The sequence below is a fragment of the Schistocerca gregaria genome, chromosome X, assembly GCF_023897955.1.
Source record: "Schistocerca gregaria isolate iqSchGreg1 chromosome X, iqSchGreg1.2, whole genome shotgun sequence".
NCBI lineage: Eukaryota > Metazoa > Arthropoda > Insecta > Orthoptera > Acrididae > Schistocerca > Schistocerca gregaria.
The window spans coordinates 368,601,255-368,625,035 of NC_064931.1; the positions used below are offsets into that span (position 1 = coordinate 368,601,255).

Consider the following 23,781-nt stretch of genomic DNA (forward strand, 5'->3'; position numbering starts at 1 on the left):
CCAACCGAGAGTGGAAACCTACAAACAGCACCAACGCAAGCTGCAGCACGGCTCAAACGAAAACAAGACAGATTATTAGCTAACGAAAAGCCCATTGTCACTACAAAAAATATAATTTCTTCACTTATGTCCTTGCAAGCCAGTAGAATTACTTCTTCGTCGGTTATAAATGACTCTTACAAATTATACTATTACATTTAAATAAAATCTGTAGTTATTTCCCTCCATATGTACAAAAGTTTTTCATAGTAATCAAACACCAAAATAGTCTCCCATTTGTGTTCTAACATTTGCCAAATATTCATTTGCGTGGAACTGAGTTGGCTACATAAAATTTTATTCATGGTCCGAAGCAATTTCTCGTTCATCACTCTGGCTACAGGCTTTCTGCCCACGCTCCAAAGTGAGTTAGGGCTGAGGATGGAGAACTGTGCATTCTGATCATTTAAGACCCTGAGAACCATAAGGGCTAAAGCACACCGTTATCGAACTCACATTTAAGTGGATATCAGAAAACCTGAATCTCCATAAGGTCAACAGATGTCATGAGCATGAATAAATGTCGACGATGATGTGCTTTAGGATCTTACGGTTCTCAGCCCCTCATGTGTTTCCTGGGAGTCGTCCCGTGTCGACAATCATTGGCTTCCTCTCTTTTATCCTGAGGTGGCAGTGCGGTTTGAAGATGTAACTGTCGCTTTTTGCTATAGCATGAGATGTTTCATTGTAACACGTACGTTATTTACGTATCTCTTTCATTGATGCGGCCATCGATTAACTCAACTTCATATCATATTATGTTTTTTTTCCTGTTGTCAATTCTGTGGAGTAATACCGATGCCCTCAGGAAGTGTCTGCGTAACCTGCGTTTTATTTTAATTTTTAAGTACCCATTCTGATCAGCAAATCCCAACTGTCTACCGTTTCACTGTAGTGCATAAATATGTAAGTTTAGCTGAGTTTTTGCCCGGATTTCTTCTCTGCCTTGGTCAGGGAGCACAGTGAGGTTCCGTCCGAAAGGCCTGTATGGCCTACGTGACTCAGTCGGCGTGCCTCAATGTCTAAACGGACATTCCCGCCAAATTTACGAGCGAGGCGTGTCACCGGCCCGTCCGCTTCCTCGGAAGAAGTTTCTAGAAGCTCTGGTGGCTTTCTCTCGGCAGAATGGCGCCCACTATGATGTATTCCTACACGCTTTCCTGGAAACTCATTAACCTGTAATGTCTCGCAGGAAAGCGTTCCAGAGGATTGGGCGTTATGGACTGCGAAAAAACACGGTAAAAGTGCCGTCTTGGTCTCTGTAGCGAAGTCAGGTAGATTTGGGGACGCGAAAAGTAGCGCTGAGATAGCATTGAGGACGCTAGAAGGTAAATCGTGTTAGCTTTCGAGGACGCTGAAAGTGCTGTCAGATACTTGAGTAATTATAAGGTTCAGCCAGATTGTGTTGGGGAATTGCACTGTGTGATCAAAAGAATCCGGACACCCCCAAAAATATACGTTTTTCATATTAGATGCATTTTGTTGCCAGGTATTCCATATCAGTGACCTTAGTAGTCATTAGACGTCGTGAGAGAGCAGAAAGGGGTTTTCCGCGGAACTCACGCACTTTGATTGTGTGTCACTTGACTGACACGTCTGTAGGCGATATTTCCACTATCCTAAACATCGCTAGGTCTACTGTTTCCGATGTGATAGTGAAGTGGAAACGTGAAGGGACACGTACAGCAAGAAAATGTACAGACCGAACTCGTCTGTTGACTGACAGAGACTGCCGACAGTTGAAGAGGGTCTTAATGTGTAATAGTGAGACATCTATCCAGATCATCACACGTGAATTCCAAACTGCATCAGGATCCACTGCAAGTACTATGACAGTTTGGCGGGAGGTGAGAAAACTTGGATTTCATGGTCGAAGCCACACATCACGCATGTAAATGCCAAACGACGCCTTGCTTGGTGTAAGGAGCGAAAACATTGCACGATTGAACAGTGGAAAAACATTGTATGGAGTGACGAATCACGATACACAATGTAGCGATCCGATGGCAGGGAGTCGGTGTGGCGAATGCCCGATGAACCTCATCTGCCAGCGTGTGTAGCGCCAACAGTAAAATTCGTTCGGAGGCGGTGGTGTTATGTAGTGGCCGACATTGATGTTTTAAGCAACTTCTTGCTTCCCACTGTTGAAGAGCAATTCCGTGATGGCGATTGCATCTTTCAACACGATCGGGCACTTGTTCAAAATGCACGGCCTGTGGCGGAGTGGTTGCACGACAATAACATCCCTGTAAAGGACTGACCTGTACAGATTCCTGACCTGAATCCTATAGTACACCTTTGGGAAGTTTTGGAAAGTCGATTTGGTGACAGGCGTCACCGACTGACTTTGATACCTCTCCTCAGTGCAGCACTCCTTGAAGAACGGGCTGCCATTCCCCAAGAAACCTTCGAGCACCTGATTAAACGTATGCCTGCGAGAGTGGAAGCTGTCATCAAGGCTAGGCGTGGGCCAACACCATAATGAATTCCTGCATTACCGATGGAGGGCACCACGAACTTGAAAGTCATTTTCAGGCTGGTGTTTCGATACTTTTTATCACATAGTGTATTCAGATTGTGAAGAATAATTTAATTGCTGTGTATGGTCAGATTAAAGCAGGGAGTAACTGGGAATTCATTCAGTGCTTAAGTTCTCAGATAAACTTTAGGGCGCTGTACGAAATAGATTAAAATTGCACGCAGTAGGTGGGTGATGGAAGACCCAGAAATGGCTGCCGTCCGAATGTTAATGCTAAAGCTGAGTTGTGGACCCTGGAGTAAATGATAGCTTCATCAGTATTTTCATATTTCCTCCTCTCGATAATAGTTAAAGTTTGAGACGATTTAGAATGATTTATTAAGTTCGTGTCAGTGTCTTATTTGTTCTTTCAAAATTATTTTCAATTGAAATAGTCCATTCTGTTAATTAGTGCAGTTTTAATCAGAAAAGTACCAGTTACATGCAAAAATCTAGTAGTCGTCATACTAAGGCAGTACCGAGCTCGAGTTACCTTGCGCAATGTTGGATTAAGATCTCTCCATTACAAATCAGGACTTAAATAATTTGTTTTCTGTGGATAGAACTCGGTACAGCCAATGCACTTAGGGTTGAAGAACGGTTGAAAATTGTAACAGAAAGGTTGAGATGTCTGGTGACAGAACACACTGATATACTCATATAGTCCAGGAACGATCGTCTGTTGACTCTTCTCAGGTTTTGTCAATGGTAACCCCCAGACATCTCCAACGATTTGTACTACCATTAATGGCAATAAAACATCAAGAGCCTTTCATTACATTTCGGAGTCTGTACTCTGAGCAGCTCGGATTTATCTGGTTGTTTGTGCATCTCTAATGTGAATCTCATTGGGTTATTTATTCTTGTTACTGTGTGAAAATGCGAGTTGTGCAGATGAGGAACTTTGATTTTGATCTTCTTCCAGTTTTCCTAACTACGTCATTCAAAGCTCCGCGTAGTTGACTTCAGAATTTCATGTTTGTTCTCTGAGGTTTTTTTTTTTTTTTTTTTTTTTTTTTTTTTTTTTTTTTTTTTTTATATAAGTCACACTGCAGTAAGATTCCATGTTGGTTTTGAATCTCAATAAAAGTAGTAATTGTGAAATCGATTTCCATTTGTGAACTCGCTTTTCTTCAACTTATCTCGTGGTTCGGCAACCCTTACTTAATAAATATGATTGGTAATACATTAAGGTGTTATTTTAATGTTATGGTGTTTCTATTGTGAGCAGATACCAAATTATTAATCCAGTGTTGCAGAGCTTGTAGAGCTGTTTTTTATGCTGACGAGTGAGTAGTACACTCGGTTTGTATTTCGGTGCCCAGACCGTTACTAATGCGACCCTGTTTTCCAGGATTCTTTTCCCTAATTTCCTCTGTGACCTGTAGCCATAAAATCAGATTGTAGCGAGCGTTTCTTTTCCTTTGATTTATTGCGCATTAGCTGTGGCAGTAGCACAGTCGCTGGTAGTGTTGAGTTTATTGTGTTTTACGTTGCTTGTATATTTTCCGTATTTGTGTATTTTGGGGAAATAGTTAGTGTATTCCGCATTGCGTATGGAGAATTGTGTGTGAAGATATTTATTGGGTGTTTAAGGTTTGTCTTTCTTATTAATTTTTTATTGTAGCGATAATTCTCAGCAAACTGAGGCTAGTTGAACTTGCGAAATCGAAACAACCATAGCGCAACTTAAATTCTGGAACCATGGGCACCAAGGCATTGTGGTTAAACAGATGATGAGAACATGGGAGCAAAATAAGAGAAAATCAGAGGCTTATAGACAAAACGCAGAGGCTGATAGAAAGGTTTATGCAAGGGAAGCAGAGGAAAGAGATAAAGGAGCAGGGACTTATAAAAAGGATGTCGACAAAAAGCGGAGGTTGATAGAGAAAAAGCAGAGGCTGAGAGAGAGACTTATGGAAGGAAAGCAGAAGAAACAAGTAGGAAAACAGAGGCTGATAGACAAAGATCAAATGCTGATAGAAAGCAGTTCTCGTTAGACATAGAAATATGGTACAAAAGCATTGTTTTAGACAGGCTATGTCGGAAGAGACTGAGACAGTGTACCTCTGCGAACCTGAGAAGGTTTTCATGCGTAGACAAGACAATGACGAACAAAACCAGAAAAGCCAGATACCGCAGATCATGGAAGCCTTGGAGGAGTGGACTGCGTCAGAAGTAACTGAGACTAGTTCACTTCTCCGAATCTGAAGATGATGTCAGACTTAGACAGGACATTGACGAACAAAAACAGGAAAGCCAGACATCGCATTCATAACGCCGATAGCGTCAGATGGAGGAGGGATACGGCAGGCCAGCATCGTGAAATACGTTTCTGAATGTTCTCAGTTGGGTGATACATTTTCGCCAGTACAAGAATAGCCCACTGTGAGAGAGGCGGGTGCTGTGTTGAAATCTATGTCTACCAGTGGACAAAATTTCGATGACACGCACTTCTTCTCTTTACGCGAGATTCTCACCTACAAAGCGTGTGCGTATCGGCATGTAAAGATGTTCATCGATCACTTTAGAGATAACCTGCCGAATTCCTGGTCGACTCAGCGGAAACTCGAATTCAAAGGTATGCACATGAGCACATGAGGTAATTACACGAGTTCTGTCAGTAAAGTTGTATGACATGACTGGCTGGGAAACTCCGAATGGCAGGTTCAGTCACATAATTCGAAAGGTGTAGGACTCTGCTTTTGCGAGCTCTGAGTGTTGTGTTTTGTATAAGTGTATCTGTTGTTGTTGTTGTTGTTGTTGTGGTCTTCAATCCTGAGACTGGTTTGATGCAGCTCTCCATGCTACTCTGTCCTGTGCAAGCTTCTTCATCTCCCAGTACCTACTGCAACCTACATCCTTCTGAATCTGCTTAGTGTATTCATCTCTTGGTCTCCCTCTACGATTTTTACCTTCCAGGCTGCCCTCCAATACTAAATTGTGATCCCTCGATGTCTCAGAACATATCCTACCAACAGATCCCTTCTTCTAATCAAGTTTTGCCACAAGCTACTCTTCTCCCCAATTCTATTCAATACCTCCTCATCAGTTATGTGATGTACCCATCTAATCTTCATCATTCTTCTGTAGCATGACATTTCGAAAGCTTCTATTCTCTTCTTGTCTAAACTATATGTCGTCCACGTTTCACTTCCATACAGGGCTACACTCCATACAAATACTTTCAGAAACAACTTCCTGACATTTAAATCTATACTCGATGTTAACAAATTTTTCTTCTTCAGAAACGCTTTCCTTGCCATTGCCAGTCTACATTTTATATCCTCTCTACTTCGACCATCATCAGTTATTTTGCTCCCCAAATAGCAAAACTCCTTTACTACTTTAAGTGTCTCGTTTCCTAATCTAATTTCCTCAGCATCACCCGACTTAATTCGACTACATTCCATTATCCTCGTTTTGCTTTAGTTGATGTTCATCTTGTACCGTCCTTTTAAGACACTGTCCATTCCGATCAACTGCTCTTCCAAGTCCTTTGCTGTCTCTGACAGAATTACATTGTCATCGGCGAACCTCAAACTTTTTATTTCTTCTCCGTGGATTTTAATACCTACTCCGAACTTTTCTTTTGTTTCCTTTATTGCTTGCTCAATATACAGATTTAATAACAACGAGGAAAGGCTACAACCCTGTCTCACTCCTTTCCCAACCACTGCTTCCCTTTCATACCCCTCGAGTCTTAGAACTGCCATCTGGTTTCTGTACAAATTGTAAATAGCCTTTCGCTCCCTTTATTTCACCCCTGCCACCTTCAGAATTTGAAAGAGAGTATTCCAACCAATTTTGTCAAACGCTTTCTCTAAGTCTACAAATGCTAGAAACATAGGTTTGCCTTTCCTTAATCTTTCTTCTAAGATAAGTAATAGGGTCAGTATTGCCTCACGTGTTCCAACATTTATACAGAATCCAAACTGATCTTCCCCGAGGTCGGCTTCTATTAGTTTTTCCATTCGTCTGTACAGAATTCGCGTTAGTTTGTTTCAGCCGTGACTTATTAAACTGATAGTTCGGTAATTTTCACTTCTGTCAACACCTGCTTTCTTTGGAATTGGAATTATTATATTCTTCTTGAAGTCTGCGGGTATTTCGCCTGTCTCATACCTCTTGCTTACCAGATGGTAGAGATTTGTCAGGACTGGCTCTCCCAAGGCTGTCAGTAGTTCTAATGGAATGTTGTCAACTCCGGGGGCCTTGTTTCGACTCAGGTCTTTCAGTGCTCTGTCAAACTCTTCGCGCAGTATCATATCTCCCATTCCATCTTCATCTACATCCTCTTCATTTTCCATAATATTGTCCTCAAATACATCGCCCTTGTATAGACCCTCTATATACTCCTTCCACCTTTCTGCTTTCCCTTCTTTGCTTAGAACTGGGTTTCCATCTGAGCTGTTGATATTCATACAAGTGGTTCTCCTTTCTCCAAAGGTCTCTTTAATTTTCCTGTAGGCAGTATCTATCTTACCCCTAGTGAGATAAGCCTCTACATCCTTACAATTGTCCTGTAGCCATCCCTGCTTAGCCATTTTGCGCTTCCTATCGATATCATTTTTGAGACCATTGTACTGGGTGATTCAAAAAGAATACCACAACTTTAGGAATTTAAAACTCTGCAACGACAAAAGGCAGAGCTAAGCACTATCTGTTGGCGAATTAAGGGAGCTATAAAGTTTCATTTAGTTGTACATTTGTTCGCTTGAGGCGCTGTTGACTAGGCGTCAGCATCAGTTGATGCTAAGATGGCGACCGCTCAACAGAAAGCTTTTTGTGTTATTGAGTACGGCAGAAGTGAATCGACGACAGTTGTTCAGCGTGCATTTCGAACGAAGTATGGTGTTAAACCTCCTGATAGGTGGTGTATTAAACGTTGGTATAAACAGTTTACAGAGAATGGGTGTTTGTGCAAAGGGAAAAGTTCTGGACGGCCGAGAACGAGTGATGAAAATGTAGCACGCATCCAGCAAGCATTTGTTCGCAGCCCAGGAAAATCGACTCGCAGAGCTAGCAGAGAGCTGCAAATTTCACAATCAACTGTATGGAGAGTCCTACGAAAAAGGTTAGTTATGAAACCTTATCGTCTGAAATTGGTTCAAGCATTGTCTTCAGCTGATAGGATTAAAAGAATCGATTTCTGTGATTTTATCCTTGCTCAAATGGAAACAGATGAATCTTTCGTTTCAAAGATTGTGTTTAGTGATGAAGCAACTTTCCACACTAACAGGAAAGTCAACCGTCACAATGTCTGTATATGGGGCACTGAGAATCCGCGGGAAACAACTCAGTATGAACGTGACTCGCCTAAGGTGAACGTTTTCTGTGCCATTTCAGCCAATAAAGTTTTTGGTCCCTTTTTCTTCGAAGGTGCTACTGTAACTGGACTACAGTATCTGGAGATGTTAGAGAATTGGATGTTCCCTCAGCTCGAGCAAGAAGCACAACAATTCATATTTCAGCAGGATGGAGCGCCACCACATTGGCACTTATCTGTCCGTAACTACCTGAACGTCAACTACCCGAGGCGATGGATCGGCCGCCAGGCAGCCCGTGACAGAGCACTTCATCACTGGCCTCAAAGAAGCCCTGATCTTACCACTGCGATTTTTTCTTATGGGGGTATGTTAAGGATATGGTGTTTCGGGCACCTCTCCCAGCCACCATTGATGATTTGAAACGAGAAATAACAGCAGCTATCCAAACTGTTACGCCTGATATGCTACAGAGAGTGTGGATCGAGCTGGAGTATCAGGTTGATATTGCTCGAGTGTCTGGAGGGGGCCATATTGAACATCTCTGAACTTGTTTTTGAATGAAAAAAACCTTTTTAAATGCTCTTTGTAATGATGTATAACAGAAGGTTATATTATGTTTCTTTCATTAAATACACATTTTTAAAGTTGTGGTATTCTTTTTGAATCACCCTGTATTCCTTTTTTCCTGCTTCATTTGCTGCGTTTTTATATTTTCTCCTTTCATCAATTAAATTCAATATTTCTTCTATTACCCAAGGATTCCTACTAGCCCTCGCCTTTTTACCTACTTGATCATCTGCTGCCTTCACTACTTCATCCCTCAGAGCTACCCATTCTTTTTCTACTGTACTGTTGTCCCACATTCCTGTCAATTGTTCCCTTATGCTCTCCCTGAAACTCTGTACAACCTCTGGTTTAGCCAGTTTACCCAGGTCCCATCTCCTTAAATTCCCACCTTTTTGCAGTTTCTTCAGTTTTAATTTACAGTTCATAACCAATAGATTGTGGTCAGAGTCCACATCTGCCCCTGGAAATGCCTTACAATTTAAAACCTGGTTCCTAAATCTCTGTCTTACCATTATATAATCTGTCTGATACCTTTTAGTATCTCCAGGGTTCTTCCATGTATACAACCTTTTTTCATGATTCTTGAACCAAGTGTTAGCTATGATTATGTTATGCTCTGTACAAAAATTCTACCAGGTTGCTTCCTCTTTCATTTCTTAGCCCCAATCCATATTCACCTACTATGTTTCCTTCTCTCCCTTTTCCTACTCTCGAATTCTAGTCACCCATGACTATTAAATTTTCGTCTCCCTTCACTACCTGAATAATTTCTTTTATCTCATCATATATTTCATCAGTTTCTTCGTCATCTGCAGAGCTAGTTGGCATATAAACTTGTACAACTGTAGTAGGCATAGGCTTCGTGTCTAACTTGGCCACAATAATGCGTTCACTATGCTGTTTGTAGTGGCTTGCCCATACTCCTATTTTCTTATTCATTATTAAACCTACTCCTGCATTACCCCTATTTGATTTTGTATTTATAACCCTGTATTCACCTGACAAAAAGTCTTGTTCCTCCTGCCACCGAACTTCACTAATTCCCACTATATCTAACTTTAACCCATCCATTTCCCTTTTTAAATTTTCTAACCTACCTGCCCGATTAAGCGATCTGACATTCCACGCTCTGATCCGTAGAACGTCAGTTTTCTTTCTCCTGATAACGACATCCTCTTGAGTAGTCCCCGCCCGAAGATCCGAATGGGGGGCTATTTTACCTCCGGAATATTTTACCCAAGAGGATGCTATCATCATTTAATCATACAGTAAAGCTGCATGCCCTCGGGTAAAATTACGGCTGTAGTTTCCCTTTGCTTTCAGCTGTTCGCAGTACCAGAACAGCAAGGCCATTTTGGTTAGTGTTACAAGGCCAGATCAGTCAATCATCCAGACTGTTGCCCCTGCAACTACTGAAAAGGCTGCTGCCCCTCTTCAGGAACCACAGGTTTGTCTAGCCTCTCAACAGATACCCCTCTGTTGTGGTTGCACCTACAGTACGGCTATCTGTATCGTTGAGGCACCCACGAGCCCGCCAAGCTTAACGTTCACGTTCACGAGCTTAACGTCGACATCCGACCGATGCAAACAGTGCTGCGTGCCTTCACTTCGAGGGGCACTGGGAAGAGGTTCCGACTTTAATCCGGGACTTTATACAAAAGACTGGACATCAAGGACTTTTATGCCACTACCACGCCTGTTCCCTATGGCGTAGTCAAAAGTAAAATTGTCAACGCATGTGGCATTCCCAGACGTTCACCCATCCCAAGTATTGACCACGTCCGGTAGTGCTTAACTTCGACAATCTCAAGGGAACCAGTGTCTCCACGACGGCACGGCCAATGACTTGTAACAACAGACCACTGAACGTTGGTCAGTTTCGAAGCAGACGTCATAAAACCGTACGGGCCGATCCTGCAGCAAAACAGAGTAGGAGAAAGTAGGGGAAACGTGCGCACCTAAGCGGAACTTTTTTTTTTATTTGACTTCGTTAAATAAAGTTTATTTTATATCAAAACTTAGGGCAACTATTCTAGTATCTATAAAAAACTAAGATAACCCAAAATATTCAAAAATAAACACACCAAAAACAAAATTCCAAGACAGTACCTAAGCGCACAGCTTCCTGAACGTCGGGGAAACGTGCGCATCGGGTGGAGTAATTGTGCGCATGTTAGAAGAACTGATGCGCAGTAATACCTGGAGAGGAAAAAAAAAACAATACAAGGTTTGTTCCAAAGGTTATATTAGATTAGGTTAAACATAAGTTTTAATCAAATTTTACAAAACTGAACATAGTTCAGGACTATTGGTTTTGCAATAAAATGCAAAGTTCTCTTTGATGTTAGGGGCCTACAGATTTAACAAGTTAGATAAGTCGTTCACTGCACATATCACATATAAAATCTTTAGCAGAACCATTTGCGGTACAAGCTGCACGGTACCATCTTCCGCACAAAGTACACCTGTATTACAGTTCCCTGTCTTTACCATGATCTCCACAAAGTCCGCAAATCTCGTCGTCGGCTCCTTGAAGTGCGCCAGGGTCAAACAGCTCCATGTCGATATCATCGGACTTATCGTCATTACACAGTGGAACTTCGTCAACATCTGAATCGTCTGATTATTCTTCAATCATCTTCTTTTTGTTTACCTTTTTTGTAAGTGTTTCTTGCCAAAAGTCTGATTATCCTTTTTCTTGTTTTGAAGTCTCTTCTTATCCATACTTTCTTTTGCATTAGGCTTAGGCCTGTTGCCGAGATTAATCTTTCTAGCAACTTTTATGTTTTTATTGGCAATTCTTTGCTGTTTCACCTCTTCTTTTCCCTTTTTCTTTTCTATATCCAACTCAAGCTTTATTTTCATGGGTGTGCTAGTTAGTATTTCAGAGTGCTGCTTTTCTCTGGGCTTTCTTGTTTTAACCTCAGTAGGCTTAGACCTATCAGATTTCTTCTTTAGGTCAAAAGCTGGTAGATAGGTCATAAACGTCTTATGGCTTACAGTAAAACCTCCCATGGATGTTGAAGTAGGGCCATCAAATAGCCACACAGATGGGCTTGTAGCAGTCGTTGGGGTCTTATGTGCTGCGGATGTTGAAGGACTGTCACAATCTGTGGCTGCTACCACTCTTAGCTCGCCTAGTTTTCGAGCTGGGGCAAAATCAAGTTCAGAAAACTTGTCGGGGTTTTATGGGTGAATACCAGCTGCACGGAAGCCAGATCAGGCATTTGACAATGTAGCAACTTTAGGAAAAGCATTCTTCACAAGTTCAGCAACTTCTTACTCAGAAATTCTCTGGTGCCCTGTTCGTATCACGAAAAGGTCATATTCTCTAGAAAGAGCATTCTTCAGAAGGCCGAAAAAGGTTAGGTCCAAGGGTTGTAGGCGGTAGGACGTGTGCGGTGGCAGAGAGACCATGTGGATGTGGTTTTATTTACAAAACTTGTAAGACTCAATGGAAATGTGGCTGTTGTGGTTGTCCAGTATGAGGAGCACTGGTTCATCAGCTGTTGGGCGAGAATTTTTTTTTTTTATGAAGAAGCCACTCATTGAATAGTTCTGTGTTGGTTTATTGGAACAACAGTAAATGGCCCCATCCGGTCCATTTTTCTGAAGATTTGCACTCATTCGTTTTCTTGGATAAATCATCATAGGAGGTATAAAATGACCTCCAGCGCTCATACAAAACACATGAGTGATGGTCCTACCCCCTCTCAGCGGGGGTTGCAGCACCTACCCTCTTTGAACCTTTGGTAGCAAACACCTTAGAACGCTTTTTTGTACAAGGGTTATGCCAGTTTCGTCTTGGTTGTCCATTCTTGTGGGATCAATATTCAGTTTTTCTTTTAAAGTTAGCAAATCGTCAAAAAAAACGAGTAACTTCTTCCTTGCTGAAAGCATTGATTTATTCACACTAGTATTTTCTGGCTGCCGCAGTCTGATGTTAAGGTGGCGCTTAAGGAAACTGTACATCCAATCTTTGCCTACTAAGCTACTCTCTTTGTTGAAATTGTGGTTAATATCATTTTTCTCAACGTAGTCGTATACCAATTTCTGCAAGCCTTTAGGCCATAGAACAAGTTGCAAACAAGGACGATAAAATCAACCATTTGATGCTCAACACTTTCTGGAATAAGAGACTTATACCCCAAAACGTGGCTGTGTTACCTCGTTAATGGGCTTCGCGAGGTATTTTCATATTGTTGAGTCTGGTATTTTGAAGCTCCTACTGACTTCTCTGATTTTCCTTCCATCTGTTCTTGCTGCATGTATTGCTTGTTTAGGCAAGTCTACAGTATAACTGTACTGCTCTGTTTTCCAGACGTACTTTCTCGGCATCTGAGAACAAAGAGAAAGAAAACGAATTGTTGGTGGCCTGCTGGTATTTAAGTCCATGAGGGGGAAACGTGCGCATCGGTGCGCACCTTTGCCCCATAGTGTCTTGGAAATAAAACATACCCATAACATACAGGTTTTAACTATATCACAAGTAAATTTAGTCAACATAATAAATGGAGACCCACCATCTTAAATCTTGAGGACTGAAAATTAGATCACAACGTCACATTTCACCATTTGCAAACTCAATGAACGCGAGACTGCAATGGCGGCCTAGCGACCAGACGAAAGTAGTTCGCTAACCTGCCGCTAGGTGTAGCACTGGTCACAAAGTTCAACAAAGCTTTTAAATCAGAGCCGGCTGGAGTGGCTATGTGGTTCTAGGCGCTACAGTCTGGAGCCGGGCGACCGTTACGGTTGCAGGTTCGAATCCTGCCTCGGGCATGGATGTGTGTGATGTCCTTAGGTTAGTAAGGTTTAATTAGTTGTAAGTTCTAGGCGACTGATGACCTCAGAAGTTAAGTCGCATAGTGCTCAGAGCCATTTGAACCATTTTTTAAATTAGAGAAACAGCAATGCGCGTGTTTATCCGCTGCGCACGTTTCCCCTACTTTCCCCTACGAATAGCCACTGTCAGTGAATAACTTCAAGACATTGTTGGGGAGCTTTGATGAGATTCCAAGCAGGAATCAACTCTTATACACGGCAGACTATCATTCTCAGGTTATTCTGGCGGAAACAGAACTGCACATTTACTGCAATAAACAGCACGACACCTGTGATGTATTTATTACGAAGATAAAATTGGTACTGAAACAGTTGCCACACAACTTAACAAATAAGGAAGCTAAGGAAAGGAAAGAGAATTTTGCTCCGAGATTAAACGAGTACGAAAATTCGAATAAGGATAAGTGCACAAACGGAAATTCCGTGAAGAGAAACGGCACTAGCAGACTGCAAAATCAAAGGAAAAATTGGACCCATCATAGAGATCGAATTGGTGATTACAGATTCTGTTCGCTAGATTTTTTACAAGCTAGCAAAGAGAGCGGAAGTATGTAGGGTTGGAAATCTTTGAAATTTTGAGTCTAATCTCTGAGAGAAATCATCAGGCCTGCGTTATGAGGCTCACTCCAAAAGAAATGCACACAATTTTTTTTAATGCATCTTTTATTCTACATGTTTATAAGTCTTACAGTGTGTAGGTACGTCCTTTAGGAACAACATTTTTACATCTCCACATATTTTCCATCCCTCTCAACTGCCTTACGCCATCTTGGAACCAGCACTTGGATACGCGGACGGTAAAATTCTGGACCAACCTGTTAAAGCCAGTGTTTGGCAGCGTGCAAAAGGGAGTCATCGTCTTCAAACCTTGTTCCATGAAGAGAGTCTTTCAGTTTTGCAAAGAGATGATAGTCACATGGAGCCAGATCAGGGCTGTAAGGCGGGTGTTTCAGTGTTGTCCGTCCGAGTTTTGTGATTACTTCCATGGTTTTTTGACTGACGCGTGGCCATGCATTGTCATGCAACAGCAAACATCCTGCTTTTGGCGATGTGGTCGAACATGACTAGGTCGAGCTTCAAGTTTCTTCATCAGAATTTATGGTGGTTCCACTGGGCATAACGTCCACAAGCAAGAGTCCTTCGGAATCGAAAAACACCGTGGTGTAGGGAAGCAGCATACTCACGCCTTATAAAATTCACATCAGTCTTTCCATTGTGTGCCAGCCTAGTCCGCTGTAACTAGCTCTGACGTCATAAATATTGCGCAATACTTTAAAATGAAGTAAATAACCTGAAACGTTTCTAGCATGTCAGGAGTAATACAAAACAATATGTGTTGGATATCAGTTCAATAACTTTAACCATTTTCGAAATTCTGATGTTTTTCTGTAAAAATCATTGGCGCAACAGAAAAGCACTAGAAACTTAAAAAATTATATTTAGATTCCTTTTGCATAATAATTTAGTAGAAGCAGTATTTTGGATCTCACAAATTCAAATTTTAGTTGAAATTCATAATTTTCTGGTTTTTGTCTTAGAAATTAAGGAAGCAAGATAGATTAAGTAGGCGAATAAATAAAGCTAGGATGTTTAAATTTAAGTAGAAGGGAGAACCGCTATAATCATAAAAATGTGAGACGTTTCAACAGAGTAACTATAAAACTATAGCTATAGCGTATCTCCTAAGAGCAAGTTCAGAGCTCGTCTACTTCGTGTAGTGTAATTAAATTAAGTCTCTCGCCCAAAATATTTGACTTAGCCACGTCAGACTTTTATTATGATTACTTACCTGTGTGCTAATTGCACATTTAAATTGAGAGCTTCATCGACCATCAGCAAAGGAAGCAATGAATTGTTCGATAACTGGTGCATTACTAGCCCAGCGGCTAGTCGGGAGAGCAGATCTGATCAGGCGTTCCCTTAGCTGTCCATACCGCGGCTTTATATGTAAGAACGCTGCGAGAGAGAAGGCCCCAGTTCTCTCCAGACGCTGATTAGCGCACCACCTGTGCCGGGAGTCGCGTCGCGTCGGTATCGTTGATATAAACAGCCTCAGATGCAGTAATAAGTTACTCAGGATACGCGTAACCATGAAATCGTTTTCGAGTGAAGTGTTAATTTTGGGATGACGTTAATGATCTATCTTTAGTTTGCGTATGTTGTATTTTCACGTGCCGCCGCAGGACAGAGATTCTACCATTATTAGCGTGGAGTTTGATGAACATTATCATCAAATTATGGCGAGCATTCACTTAAACATTTAATTTGAACAGTTATAGTTGCATCAGCGCATTAGACTCTGAACTGCTCTGGTAGTTGGATTGTGTGGATTCTTTTTGGTCTGTGACTTTCAGGATGTAGTGTACATTTTAGAGAGAATGGTTTTTGATTATGAATTCCAGACAATTTCCTAATTCCTCAGAGCTATAAGCTGTAGCTATAAATGTATTTCTCAGATGAAGTGGGCACTAGGAATTTGTGGTGTCACCGCCAGACACCACACTTGCTAGGTGGTAGCCTTTAAATCGGCCGCGGTCCGTTAGTATACGTCGGACCCGCGTGTCGCCACTATCAGTGATTGCAGACCGAGCGCTGCCACACGGCAGGTCTAGAGAGACTTCCTAGCACTCGCCCCCAGTTGTACAGTCGACTTTGCTAGCGGTGGTTCACTGACAAATTACGCTCTCATTTGCCGAGACGATAGTTAGCATAGCCTTCAGCTACGTTATTTGCCACGACCTAGCAAGGCGCCATGATCAGTTTCTATTGATATTGTAAATCATGTACCATCAAGAGCGACGTTCATCATTAATGGATTAAAGTTAAGTATTCCACCAGCTACATCCGTTTTTCTCAATTCTGATTCCATTGTCATGTTCCAGACCTCACGCTAGCCTGCGTGAGCTAAAACGCGGGCATTTCGGCCTCCTTTAGTAACCCTGTGTTGGCTCTCCTGCCAACCACAACATTGGCGACGAGAGTAAAAGTGTTCTTATCTAAACTGCCCTGAATGACTTGTGTAATGGCTTCGCCACAGTCTCCAGATGTACTGTCCGAATTTTATCGGTTACAGAATCAGCAGACGCAGGCCTTACTGGATGCCCTTGGACAACTCATCCAGGGTCAACGTGCAATGCAAAATGATGCGGCAGCAGCCGCTCCACCGCTAACGCAGCCACAACACGCTGTTGCACCCACTTTTCGACCTTTTAATGCTGCACTGGAAATCTGGACGGAGTGGTCACGCCAATTTGGATTCCATTTCGCCGCCTACAGAATTCAAGGTAACGAGTGGCAGCCTTTTCTCCTTTCATCCGTCGGGGTTCAAACGTACCGTGTGATAGTCAAATTATTTCCCCGATGCGACGTAGCAACTCTGTCCTACGAAGAAATTTTGTCTGCCTTAGATGCATATTGCAGAGAATCAGTCAATGTAGTTGCCAAACGGCATACCTTCTTTCGTACAAAACGTACGGCATTTCGTACAAAACGTACAGCAGGTCAGACTAATCGGGAGTGGGTTGCAACCTTGCAAGGCCTTACTAGGATGGTGCTTTTGAGTGTCAATGTGGACTCCCTTACTCAGATACTATGGTACGTGATGCAATTGCACAGAACGTTTCTGATGTTCGTGTAAGGGAACAGATTTTGAAACTAGTAAATCCCTCCCTTCAACAAGTGATGGCCATATTGGATCGGCAGGACACACTTGACTTTGCTGAGGAATCATTTGCAACTTCGCCAGCAGTGTGTCAGGTTAACCGGCCCGCCGGGCGAGCTGCACGGAGCAGTTAACAGCCCTCGCGCCCGGCCGCGCCGCTGCCGCCAGGCTGTCAGCCACGTGTGCCGCGCCAGCAAGCAAATGCAGTGATCAAATCCTGCCCACGGTGTGCTACTAAACATTCGCGTGAGAATTGCCCGTCACGCCAAGCTATTTGCTTTTATTGTAATAAAAAAGGACATGTTCAGAGTGTTTGCCAGAAAAAGCGCAGATCGGAAGCTCAAAACCGTTCCAGGCCATTTGCTTCGCGCCGGAATCGGAATCGAACCAAGGATACTCAGGCTCGCGAAACTTCGCCCATGGAAATTCGTGTAGCTCATTCCACTCCGAGCAGTGCCACTCTCTCTAACAGTGACTGTGTTCGTCCCAAAAATAATGTGCGTCGACATCGCCGGAACTCCCGTCAAGTCGCAAGTGATAATGTACCTGTGTCCGTTCACGTTACACGAGACAGTCGCTCTTGTCGTCAGCAGGACAATAAACTTTTTGTAGACTTGGACATTAACGGCAAAGTGATACCATTCCAGCTCGATACCGGAGCTGCAGTTTCACTGACCAATCAAGACACTTACAAACTGCTGGGCACACCTCCGTTGCGTGCCGCAAATGTTAAGTTAACTACCTATTCCGGTCAAGCGATCCCTGTGTTAGAACAGTGCAGCCTTCTTGCAACATACAAAGGACAAACAAAACGTGTCATTTTATGTCCTTCGCTCTTCCTCTGCAGTGAACCTGTTTGGTTTCGATTTATTTCAATTGTTTAACTTGTCTATAGTAAATCAGGTCCTATCAGTGAACCAGACGGTGCCTTCAGACAGTGTTTCTCGTCTATGTGAAGAATTTGCAGACATTTTTGCACCGGGCCTCGGTTGCGCTAAGAACTATAAAGCACATTTGGAACTGAAAGCAAAAACACAACCGATATTTTTCAGAGCGCGCAATGTTCCCCACGCATTGCGTGATGAGGTCGCAAAAACATTAAACGATTTGGAATCACAAGGTGTAATTGAACGAGTGCAGGCTTCTCTCTGGGCATCACCCTTAGTAATTTTGCCGAAACCGTCCGGAAAATTGAGACTTTGTGTGGACTTCAAGGCAACAGTGAATCCACAACTAGTGATTGCAACTTTTCGTTTACCCCGCCCGGAAGATCTTTTTGACAAACTATGCCCGGGTAAATATTTTTCGAAGTTGGACCTGGCAGATGCGTACTTGCAAATACCGGTGGACGAAGAATCCCAGCGCGTTTTGGTGGTTAACACGCATCTTGAGTTGTATCAATTCAAACGACAGTCATTCGGGTGTGCATCCGCCCCTGCATTGCTTCAACAATATCTACAAACTGTTTGTGCGTCGGTCCCTACTGCAGCAAATTATCTGGACGATATTGTGATCTCCGGAAAGACGGAAGAAGAACATTTGGCCAATCTCAGAACATTATTTCAGGTCTTGCGACAAAATGGTCTCCGCTTGCGAAAGGACAAATGTGTGTTTTTTGCTCGGGACTTGCCATACCTGGGACATGTAATCAATGCCCAAGGCATACATCCCAGTCCAACGCACCTGCGTGCCATACGAGACTTGCCTTCGCCGCAGAATTTGAAGCAGCTACAGTGTGCGCTGGCAAAAATCAACTATTATAATAAATATGTGCCGCACGCCTCTTCCATTTCAGCTCCGCTGCGTCGCTTACGCCGTAAGGGTGTTCCGTTCGTCTGGACGACGGAATGCGAACGCGCCTTTCGCCAGTTGAAATCGGCGTTGCTTTCCAATACTTGCCTTACGCCATTCGATCCCCAGAAGCCCCTCTTGTTGATGGTGGATGCATCGGATTTCGGGATCGGTGCTGTGCTTGCGCACAAAGATGGATCGCACGATCGCCCTATTGCCTTTGCGTCCAAATTGCTCTCGTCTGCTCAAAGAAATTATTCACAGATCGAGAAAGAAGCATTGGCTCTCGTATTTGGTGTTACAAAGTTTCATGATTTCTTGTATGGTCGTCACTTTACCATAATCACAGACCACAAACCTTTGACATCGCTTTTTCATCCGACCAAGCCTGTACCTCCACGTACAGCGCAGAAATTCATTCGCTGGTTTTTTTTTTTTTTTTTTTGCATTACCGCTACGATATCTTGTATCGGTCCACTGTTAAGCACGGAAACGCCGATTCGTTGTCCCGCTTGCCTGTTGCTGAGGATAGGGCATTCGATTCCACTGAACTTGCTTGCATGTTCATTGATGCGGAAACCGATGACGTGGTCGAATCGTTTCCAATTGATGTTCGTCGTATAGATACAGCCACAGCTGCCGACCCTGTCCTTGCTCCCGTACTGCGTTTTGTTGCTACGCAATGGCCCTTGTCAAAGTCACGGATCGGGGACCCGTTGGTTCGCAGATTTTTTGCTCACAAGGAGAGACTTTTTGTACGACGTGGTGTTTTGCTGTTGCGTTCTGATAATGATCAGTCCAGGGTCGTGGTACCACGTTCGTTACAGTCCTCTGTCTTACAGCTTCTCCACCAAGGACATTGGGGTATAGTGAGAACGAAACAACTTGCTCGTCAGCACTGTACTTGGTTCGGAATTGATGCCGCGATTACGAATATGTGCTCGTCTTGCGTGGTGTGTGCCGAACAACAATCAGCACCACCGCGGAAATTCTTTGCAATGCCAAAAGCCACTTCCCCTTGGCAACGCTTACACATCGATTTTTCTGGTCCATTCTGGAATGCTCGATGGTTGGTTGTGATAGATTCATTCAGTAATTTTCCTTTTGTTGTCCGGATGTCTTCCACGACGTCATCTGCCACCATCCAAGCGTTATCCGCTATCTTTTGCATTGAAGGTCTTCCGCAGATTATTGTTTGCGACAATGGCCCACAATTCATGTCCGCAGAATTTCAGTCATTCTGCAAGGCCAATGGTATTCAACATCTGACGTCCGCGCCGTTTTCGCCACAGTCAAACGGTGCCGCTGAACGATTAGTCAGGACTTTCAAGTCACAGATGTTGAAGTTGAAAGAGTCGCATTCTCGGGAGGACGCGTTATTGCTTTTTTGTCCTCGTATCGCTCTCAGCCCCGAGATGATCGTTCGCCAGCTGAGTTGCTCCACGGTCGCCCTGATCGAACCTTGATGTCTTTGCTACAGCCGCCGCAGCAGGTGCCTGTGCAGCGGCAGACACCAGCTTTTGCTCCAGGCGACGTTGTCTACTATCGCCACTATCGAGGTTCACGGCGTTGGCTCGAAGGGCGCATTCTTCGCTGCCTCGGACGCGCTATGTATCTGGTTTTGGGGGCCTCTGGTGAGATGCGCTGGCAACTCAATCAGCTGCGCCTCTGTCGTCGCACGGGATCTGCCGCTCGCCGTCTGCTTTCAGCGACGGTGCCGTCCGGTCAGCGCCCCGGGGACCCATCTACTGGCTCGCCTCAGCCCCAAGTGTTACCGACGGTGCCTTCCATTTTGCCCCATGGCGACGCGCCACCGCCGCCGCCGCCGTCGCCGCCGCTGCCGCCTGTTCTCCCGCCGGCGACGCCCGCAGTTGACGCGTCGCTGCAACCGCCGGGCGCCTCCCTGGGTCACGCGCTGCCGATCGCTTCCCGGGACCAGTTGTCATCCGACATGGAACTCTTGCCCGCTCCGGACCATATGTCGTCTTCGCCCGTCGGGTGCCCCGGCCCGATGGAGGTCGACCCTTCGGCCCCTCCTGTCTCTCTAAGGGCGCATACACCGCATGTTGGCGCGCACCCTGGAGCAGGTGTTCAGGCGTTTCCTAGCTCCCCGCGTTCCGAATGGCAGGGTGTGGGTGGCACAGCCTCGCCTGTTGTTAGACTCCCCACCTCGTCGCATACGTCAACATGGGGTCCTCCCCACGACGGGCAGAAGCCTTATGCCACAACCGTACGCCGATTCGCGGGGGAGGAATGTGGTGTCACCGCCAGACACCACACTTGCTAGGTGGTAGCCTTTAAATCGGCCGCGGTCCGTTAGTATACGTCGGACCCGCGTGTCGCCACTATCAGTGATTGCAGACCGAGCGCTGCCACACGGCAGGTCTAGAGAGACTTCCTAGCACTCGCCCCCAGTTGTACAGTCGACTTTGCTAGCGGTGGTTCACTGACAAATTACGCTCTCATTTGCCGAGACGATAGTTAGCATAGCCTTCAGCTACGTTATCTGCTATGACCTAGCAAGGCGCCATGATCAGTTTCTACTGATATTGTAAATCATGTACCATCAAGAGCGACGTTCATCATTAATGGATTAAAGTTAAGTGGTGGTGGTGGTTAGTGTTTAACGTCCCGTCGACAACGAGGTCATTAGAGCCGGAGCGCAAGCTCGGGTTAGGGAAGGATTGGGAAGGAAATCGGCCGTGCCCTTTCAAAGGAACCATCCCGGCATTTGCCTGAAACGATTTAGGGAAATCACGGAAAACCTAAATCAGGATGGCCGGAGACGGGATTGAACCGTCGTCCTCCCGAATGCGAGTCCAGTGTGCTAACCACTGCACCACCTCGCTAGGTAAAAGTTAAGTATTCCACCATCTACGTCCGTTTTTCTCAATTCTATTTCCCTTGTCATGTTCCAGACCTCACGCCAGCCTGCGTGAGCTAAAACGCGTGCATTTCGGCCTCCTTTAGTAACCCTGTGTTGGCTCTCCAGCCAACCACAACAGAATTCTAATTACAGGCTTCACGTTTTGCTAATCACTTCCTGGTTGCCAATATTGTAGTTAGAGAGCCAGTGTTGAGAACGGCAAACAACAGCATTAAATAAATGATACAAAACATATATTCTATATTCCACGCGCCACCCCACGGTAGCCATAACTTTTCCAGCAGAAGGTGTGGTTTTGAATTCCTGTCTTCTTCGGTGAATTTGCATGATGCCACTCCATTGATTGCCTCTTCAGCTCTGGTGAGAAATGATGGAGCCATATTTCATCACCTGTCACATCTTCCAAGAAATTCATCTCCACCATTCTCTTACTGTTCCAAAAGTTCGCTGCATACCATTTTTCTTGTTTCTTTGTGAGCCACTGTAAACATCCTGGGAACCAACCTGGCACAAACCTTTTTTAACGCCAACACCTTCAGTATTCTGCAAACACTTCCTTCCCCTCTCCCAACGTAACATGACAAATCGTTCACTGTGATGCGTCTGTCAGCAGTCACCATTTCGTTAACTCTCTGCACATTATCAGGAGTGTGTGCAGTACGAGGCCTGCCGCTGCGAGGAAAATCCTCAATATTTCTGTGCCCGCTTTCATCACATAACCTGCTTGCCCACCGACTAACTGTAGTGCTATCGACAGCAGCATCTGCATACACCTTTTTCAACCTCTTGTGGGTATTTCCCACTGTCTCGTTTTCACAGCACAGGAATTTTATGACAGCACGTTGCTTCTGATGAACGTCAAGTGTAGCAGCCATCTTGAAGACATGCTGTGACAGTGCCACTCACGGGAACAGGTTGAGCTAAGTTTGAAAACACTGTAAAACTTTCACACATGCAGAGTGAAAACTGTATTTTTACAAAAATAGTGTGCATTTCTTTTGGAGTAACCCTTGTACCTACGAGGAGGAAACAGGTGTTAACGAGGACTAGGTTTATATCTTAAATTATGCTCAGTAGCAACAGATTAGGGAAGAGTTTCTAGCTTAAATGGGAACGCAAATATGGTGATATGTCCTATCATTACAAAAGTAGTCAATGAGCAGTTAGATTTTTCTGCCATATCTAATATGTTGTGGAAGTGTAGGTTCCTGGAAATAGGCACACTTGCTTTTGTTCGCTTTTGCGCCGAACTTGTAACAGGATGATCCGATCTCAAGTTTGTGCATGTTCGTAACCTCCGTAATGCCTGTTAAGCCGTCCTTGAAATTGCATATCGACTATTTTTTCTTAACTGTGAATGGTTTTCGGAAACACTTTCTCACAAGCTGCCTTGTAACTCGATAATGGAGTTTCTGCCGAATCTGAGGTGAATACTACAAGAAAGTAGACATTCCAGAGAACATTTTAAGCTAAAAAATCTCTTTAGACCTTTCATAGAGGACTACCCTCTTAATACGCCGATTATCACGAAGAGGAGCAGCACTATTACTATTGTTTTGACAAAACAGCTTTACGAGTAAAGCCCTGCTCGCCTTGTCCAGATCCAAGTTGACCGTCTGCGACTGTAATGCACACGGATACCTGTGTTTCAACCTAACGTCGACGTACCAGTACCGGCGTCGAACGGTAAGTCGCGACACTAACACTACTAACAACGAAAATCCTGCATCACAAAGTGTGAGCATCATTCCAATAAAGTTGGGTACCCATGAGGTCAATAGTTTTCCGTCTACACTGACTCACTTAGCGGATGTTTAATTATAACTACCCTTTACATTAACACATTCTTCATTTTATAGTTTTAAACGCACCTTGCAGTTCTAGAAAGTAAGACTTAAGTTCAAGAAAACCACGCTTTTCTTCAGAGTGTCATCGTTGCGTCAGTCAATTTCCCCTTTTGTGTTTTATCAACCTGTAAGCACATGGCTTGGTAAACCTGTAGAGGAAAAACGTAACGCTTGTTTTCTCAGATGTTATAAATAAAGTGCTACAGCGATGGTGAATGATAGATGTCAGGTAATCTATGTACAGGGCTTTTTTTTTCATCCTGTCGCAATGCTATGGGAAAGATAACAAAAACGTCAGGTATTGTTCCTCTTTAATTTTGAAACTGTAGATACAGTGTATCCTTTCCTTTGTGTCA

At 43.9% G+C, this 23,781-nt stretch overlaps 1 non-coding gene across 1 annotated transcript; it reads right to left on the minus strand.

Moving 5' to 3' along the window:
- Positions 1-21,467: 21,467 nt before the first annotated feature.
- Positions 21,468-21,540, minus strand: Trnaa-cgc (transfer RNA alanine (anticodon CGC)). Its single transcript has one exon. It is a non-coding gene; the product is annotated as a tRNA-Ala (tRNA).
- Positions 21,541-23,781: the final 2,241 nt, after the last annotated feature.